Source organism: Lepisosteus platostomus, chromosome 5, assembly GCF_059453375.1.
Source record: "Lepisosteus platostomus isolate fLepPlt1 chromosome 5, fLepPlt1.hap1, whole genome shotgun sequence".
In the NCBI taxonomy this organism is placed as follows: Eukaryota; Metazoa; Chordata; class Actinopteri; order Semionotiformes; family Lepisosteidae; genus Lepisosteus; species Lepisosteus platostomus.
This window is the reverse complement of record NC_142615.1, coordinates 3,576,345-3,582,951: the sequence shown is the minus strand read 5'-3', so window position 1 is coordinate 3,582,951 and position 6,607 is coordinate 3,576,345. Positions and strand designations below refer to the sequence as shown.

The following is a 6,607-nucleotide window of genomic DNA, read 5'->3' as shown; positions in this document are numbered from 1 at the left end:
TGGGCCTTTTTACTTCACTTTCACTTTTTAAGAGTTTTTGGTAGCATTCGGGGGGGGTTTGGAGACTGCAGCCTCTGGACGGCCCCATCTGTCAATTTCTATGTAGTTCAACTTGTGGGCTCTGTGGTCACATGTTGTATGCAGCTCAGTGCATGTCATCGTCACTGTTAGTGAGTATTTGTTTAGCCCGGTGTGCCTCACCATAGCCGGCTATGCCAGGAAAGACAGAATGCCTGCTATTCTAACGGCACCAGCCGGTCGGATATATTCTTGGCAATGTCTTCAGAAGCTGAGGGTTGATTTATTTTACTTGATTGATCAATCGGCTTTCTCTGCTTTCCAGATCCCTCGTTTGGGCCCTTGTAGCAGCAGCAGTTTCTGTTTTTTTTACTATAGTGATGTGATGAGAGTCTTGTCTCTCAGTGTCTGTGATCACTGACAGTCCGTGTGTCCTGTGATCACACTGTCTTCACAGTCCAGTCTGATCACTCAGCTCTCTGACCCACCTGTCTTCTGATACAGGTGTAACACCTTCTACAACTACATCACAGACTGTCTCAAGTGAGTAGGACTGAGGTCCATCTTGCTGTTTTTCTTACTATAGTGATGTGATGAGAGTCCTGTCTCTCAGTGTCTGTGATCACACTGTCTTCACAGTCCAGTCTGATCACTCAGCTCTCTGACTCTCCTCTGTCTTCTGATACAGGTTCTACAGCTAATGCAACTGCAACAACCCTGAACTCAAGTGAGTAAGACTGAGGTCCACTTTGCTGTTTTTCTTACTATAGTGGTGTGATGAGAGTCCTGTCTCTCAGTGTCTGTGATCACACTGTCTTCACAGTCCAGTCTGATCACTCAGCTCCCTGACTCTCCTCTGTCTTCTGATACAGGTGTAACACCTTCTACAGCTACATCACAGCCTGTCTCAAGTGAGTAGGACTGAGGTCCACTTTGCTGTTTTTCTTACTATAGTGATGTGACGAGAGTCTTGTCTCTCAGTGTCTGTGATCACACTGTCTTCACAGTCCAGTCTGATCACTCGGCTCTCTGACTCTCCTCTGTCTTCTGATACAGGTGTAACACCTTCTACAACTACATCACAGACTGTCTCAAGTGAGTAGGACTGAGGTCCACTTTGCTGTTTTTCTTACTATAGTGGTGTGATGAGAGTCCTGTCTCTCAGTGTCTGTGATCACACTGTCTTCACAGTCCAGTCTGATCACTCAGCTCTCTGACTCTCCTCTGTCTTCTGATACAGGTGTAAAACCTTCTACAGCTACATCACAGCCTGTCTCAAGTGAGTAGGACTGAGGTCCACTTTGCTGTTTTTCTTACTATAGTGGTGTGATGAGTCTCTTGTCTCTCAGTGTCTGTGATCACACTGTCTTCACAGTACAGTCTGATCTCTCGGCTCTCTGACTCTCCTCTGTCTTCTGATACAGGTGTAAAACCTTCTACAGCTACAACCCAGCCTGTCTCAAGTGAGTAGGACTGAGGTCCACTTTGCTGTTTTTCTTACTATAGTGATGTGATGAGAGTCCTGTCTCTCAGTGTCTGTGATCACACTGTTTTCACAGTCCAGTCTGATCTCTCGGCTCTCTGACTCTCCTCTGTCTTCTGATACAGGTACAACACCTGATACAACTACACCCCAGCCTGTCTCAAGTGAGTAGGACTGAGGTCCATCTTGCTGTTTTTCTTACTATAGTGATGTGACGAGAGTCTTGTCTCTCAGTGTCTGTGATCACACTGTCTTCACAGTCCAGTCTGATCACTCAGCTCTCTGACTCTCCTCTGTCTTCTGAGACAGGTTCTACAGCTAATGCAACTGCGACAACCCTGAACTCAAGTGAGTAGGACTGAGGTCCACTTTCCTCTTTTTCTTACTTTAGTGATGTGATGAGAGTCCTGTCTCTCAGTGTCTGTGATCACACTGTCTTCACAGTCCAGTCTGATCTCTCGGCTCTCTGACTCACCTGCTGTGGTTGCAGCCGATATCCTGAACTAAATATGCGAGTGTGGTGCAAAAGTTCTGGCAGTATTTAGAAATCAAATAACATTTATCTTTATCCTTATCCTCATCTTGCCAGGATATCTTGTCTATCATAGTTGTCTGTAAACCCTTTCCTCTCTAATGCAAAAGATACAGTATTACACCTGTAATAATAACGCAATCAGCTGTAAACATCTTAAGTGAGCCTGTTGCATTTTTTATATATATTTATCATCCTCCAGCTGCCTCGTGTAGGAGGCGTTTCTGTACACAGAGGGTGGCGGGGGTGGGGAACAAGCCGCCCAGCCCTGTGGTTGAAGCCGATACCCTGGCTTCTCTCCAGACACAGCTGGGTGAGCTCCTCCAGTCAGGACAGGGGGCTCTTCTGTACACAGAGGGCGGTGGGGGTGGGGAACAAGCCGCCCGGCCGTGCTGTCGATGGCTTCAGTTGAGACGCCGCTGGGTGATGATCGATTCCTCGAATCGGTTAACTACAGGTGGAACCCCCCAAACGAGCGAGTCGGGCCTCGTACATTCTGGCTTGTGAGAGCTTGCGTCCTCCAGACCCCCCCGAGACTTTCGTACGGCCGGAGCTCAGACCGTTGGGTTGTCTTTTCTGACGGCAGGACCCAGAACGGACCCCCCCGCCCCCTGGTGCTCGGATCCCTCCGGCTGTCTGTCCTGGGTGGTGCGGCTCTCTCTCATGGCCGTCTTCTGCATCGTCGTCACCCCGTTACTGTATGCGGCGCACAGAGGTGAGCCTTGGGGTTGGGAGGGGTAGCATCTCCGGGCTGTAATACTGAGCTGATTGGCCCTGTCGCTTCCTGACCGGTCACTTCCTGTGACTCAGAAGCTGGGCCGATGTCTGATTGGCTGTCTCCATTGGAAAAGCAGATGTCACTTCCTGTGACACAGGAGCTGGGCTGCCGTGTGATTGGCTCTCTCCGTTGGAAAAGTTATGTCACTTCCTATGAATCAGTAACTGGGCCGATGTCTGATTGGCTGGCTCCATTGGAAAAGCATATTTCACTTCCTGTGTCTCACTGCACTGGGTTTGTAGTGTACAGTTAAAACACTGTAGTTTACTGCACTGTGAGTGTGTAGCACTGTACTGATCTGTACTGCACTGTGGTGTCGTGCACTGAGCTGCCTGCAGTTAAAACACTGTAGTATACTGCGCTGTGAGTGTGTAGCCCTGTAGTGATCTGTACTGCACTGTGGTGTCGTGCACTGAGCTGCCTGCAGTTAAAACGCTGTAGTTTACGGCACTGTGAGTGTGTAGCCCTGTAGTGATCTGTACTGCACTGTGGTGTCGTGCACTGAGCTGCCTGCAGTTAAAACACTGTAGTTTACGGCACTGTGAGTGTGTAGCCCTGTAGTGATCTGTACTGCACTGTGGTGTCGTGCACTGAGCTGCCTGCAGTTAAAACATTGTAGTTTACTGCACTGTGAGTGTGTAGCCCTGTACTGATCTGTACTGCACTGTGGTGTCGTGCACTGAGCTGCCTGCAGTTAAAACATTGTAGTTTACGGCACTGTGAGTGTGTAGCCCTGTAGTGATCTGTACTGCACTGTGGTGTCGTGCACTGACCTGGCTGCAGTTAAAACACTGTAGTATACTGCGCTGTGAGTGTGTAGCCCTGTAGTGATCTGTACTGCACTGTGGTGTCGTGCACTGAGCTGCCTGCAGTTAAAACGCTGTAGTTTACGGCACTGTGAGTGTGTAGCCCTGTAGTGATCTGTACTGCACTGTGGTGTCGTGCACTGAGCTGCCTGCAGTTAAAACACTGTAGTTTACGGCACTGTGAGTGTGTAGCCCTGTAGTGATCTGTACTGCACTGTGGTGTCGTGCACTGAGCTGCCTGCAGTTAAAACATTGTAGTTTACTGCACTGTGAGTGTGTAGCCCTGTACTGATCTGTACTGCACTGTGGTGTCGTGCACTGAGCTGCCTGCAGTTAAAACGCTGTAGTTTACTGCGCTGTTACGAGCTGTGTAGCCCTGTACTGATCTGTACTGCACTGTGGTGTCGTGCACTGAGCTGCCTGCAGTTAAAACGCTGTAGTTTACTGCGCTGCGCTGTGCTGTCACGAGCTCTGCAGTATTCTCCATTGCGTCGTACTGGTTGCTGTGACGAGGCCACTCAGCCCGCCTGGGACGTCACGGCTGTCTTGTCTCGCAGACGACATCCTGGGGCTCCTGCATCGGCGGGGGGGGACGCGCCGGCCGCCAGGATCTGACCTCGAGGGGCCCGACCAGCGCGCCACGGACGTCTGAAGTCCGATCCGCGGCCCGCGGACGGCTTTCCCACCCCGCGCGCTGACGGGGCGAAGGCCGGCTCTCGAGAGCCCTTGCGAATAGAATAATAATAATAATAATAATAATAATTGCTTACACTTATATAGCGCTTTTCTGGACACTCAACTCAAAGCGCTTGACAGGTCATGGGGAATCCCACTACCGCCACCAGTGTGCAGCCCCACCTGGATGATGCGACGGCAGCCATAGTGCGCCAGAACGCTCCTCACACAGCAGCTCTCAGTGGGGAGGAGAGCAGACGGATGGAGCCAGTTCAGAGAGGGGGGGGTGATTAGGAGGCCATGATGGGTAAAGACCAGGGGGGGAATCAGGCCAGGACACTGGGGTAACACCCCTACTCTTCTCCAGAGACACCCCGGGATTGTTAATGAGCACAGAGAGTCAGGACCTCGGTTTTACATCTCATCCGAAGGACGGCGCCTGTTTTACAGTATAGTCCCCGTCACTATACTGGGGCATGAGGACCCACATGAGCCGCAGGGTGAGAGCGCCCCCTGCTGGCCCCACTCACACCTCTCCCAGCAGCAGCAGCCTCAGTTTTTCCCAGGAGGTCTCCCCTCCAGGTACTGGCCAGGCTCCCACCTGCTGGGCTCCAGTGGGTTGCCAGTTGTGAGTTGCAGGGTGATATGGCTGCTGGCTTGTAAAAACTCCGCCCTCTCTGGTGCCGCTCAGAGATTAAGCTTGCTTCCCCGCAGGCTCAGCGCCTCGTGTGTGCGCTGCACGTTTACCTCTGGAAACGTTTTTTTCGTTGCTGTATGAGAGGGCAGTAGGCTCAGACAAGATGGAGGGCTCCTTGGTGAACTACATTTCCCAGAAGGCCGTGCGAGAGTGTGTCGGGGGAGGGATGACTGGCCATCCTCAGTCACCTGACTGATTCGCTGTAAGACCATTGGTCGGGTGCTGGGGGCAACGGCGGGGCAGGTCCTCCGTGAGGCCGATGGTGGTGAACGAAGCCAGGTTTCTGAAACTCGGTCTTTTCGGGGGTCGGCGGGACCCGACCGCAGAGTTTTGATTCCTCACAGCACGCCACAAATAAACTAAGCACTTCCTCCTGAGCTCCCTGCTGCTTCCTGTGTCTGTTTGGCCTGGACTTTGCCCGGCCGATGTGCCGGGCTTGTGATCGTGGGACGGGCCGAGCCAGAGACAGGGAGACCCTCTGGGTCGTTTCGGACGGGACCCCCCGCACACCTGGGAGACACACAGTGATCGTTCTGCCCCAGTAACCCCTCCTGGGAGACGCACAGTGATCATTCTGCATCTGTAACCCCACCTGGGAGACGCACAGTGATCACTCTGCACCAGTTACCCCACCTGGGAGACGCACAGCAATCATTCTGCACCTGTAACCCCACCTGGGAGACGCACAGTGATCATTCTGCATCTGTAACCCCACCTGGGAGACGCACAGTGATCATTCTGCACCTGTAACCCCACGTGGGAGACCCATAGTGACACTGTAGAATACACACAATACACAAAAAACACATCAGGAGGTGTCACACCGTCACCCCAGTCCGTGGAGGAAATGCAGAGGGCAAACAGAGGTTGTGACCTCTGACCTGAGTGACTCTCCCAGGGCGCTGGGCGCTGCTGCAAGATTCGTCTCCGGGGGAGACACGGGGCTGCGTGTCAGTTCACAACACCGCAGAGCCATTGACCCTGCTGGAGAACAACCTGCAGCTGAACACACCCCAACGCCCACGTTTCCACAGACGCAAACTTGAGTGGAATGGCATCCAGACACTTCACTGCTGGACTTTTAACAAGCTTCAAGTCAGAAAACCACCCAGGACGTCCTCTCGCTCAGTGTGACAGGCGCCTTTATTAGAAAGAAGGGAACCTGACATCTTTTTAACTTGACATCTTTTTAACTTAACATCTTATTAACTTAACATCATTTTAACTAAACATCTTTTTAACTTAACATCTTTTTAACTTAACATCTTATTAACTTAACATCTTTTTAACTAAACATCTTATTAACTTAACATCTTATTAACTAAACATCTTTTTAACTTAACATCTTATTAACTTGACATCTTTTTAACTTAACATCTTTTTAACTTAACATCTTATTAACTTAACATCTTATTAACTTAACATCATTTTAACTAAACATCTTTTTAACTTAACATCTTTTTAACTTAACATCTTATTAACTTGACATCTTTTTAACTTGACATCTTTTTAACTTGACATCTTATTAACTTGACATCATTTTAACTTGACATCTTTTTAACTTAACATCTTTTTAACTCAACATCTTTTTAACTTGACATCTTTTTAACTAAACATC

At 50.1% G+C, this 6,607-nt stretch overlaps 1 protein-coding gene and 1 long non-coding RNA gene across 5 annotated transcripts in view; one reads left to right on the top strand and one right to left on the bottom strand.

The window, feature by feature from the left end:
• The first annotated feature begins 458 nt into the window (after positions 1-458).
• On the top strand, positions 459-1,854 carry LOC148662524 (uncharacterized). 2 transcript variants are annotated; one of them, XR_015936350.1, is made up of 6 exons: positions 459-561; positions 707-745; positions 891-929; positions 1,259-1,297; positions 1,443-1,481; positions 1,811-1,852. It is a non-coding gene; the product is annotated as an uncharacterized LOC148662524 (long non-coding RNA). The 2 variants fall into 2 exon arrangements; XR_015936349.1 differs by lacking the exons at positions 891-929; positions 1,259-1,297; positions 1,443-1,481 and adding an exon at positions 1,627-1,665 and having other exon boundaries at positions 1,811-1,854.
• A 4,259-nt stretch (positions 1,855-6,113) lies between these two features.
• LOC148662523 (uncharacterized) overlaps positions 6,114-6,607 on the bottom strand; it is a 16,894-nt gene continuing 16,400 nt past the window's right edge. For all 3 annotated transcript variants that reach the window (XM_088631160.1, XM_088631163.1, XM_088631161.1), the window contains exon 16: positions 6,114-6,607. This exon is cut by the window's right edge and continues 1,320 nt beyond it. The gene's annotated coding sequence lies outside the window, so the exon portion shown is untranslated.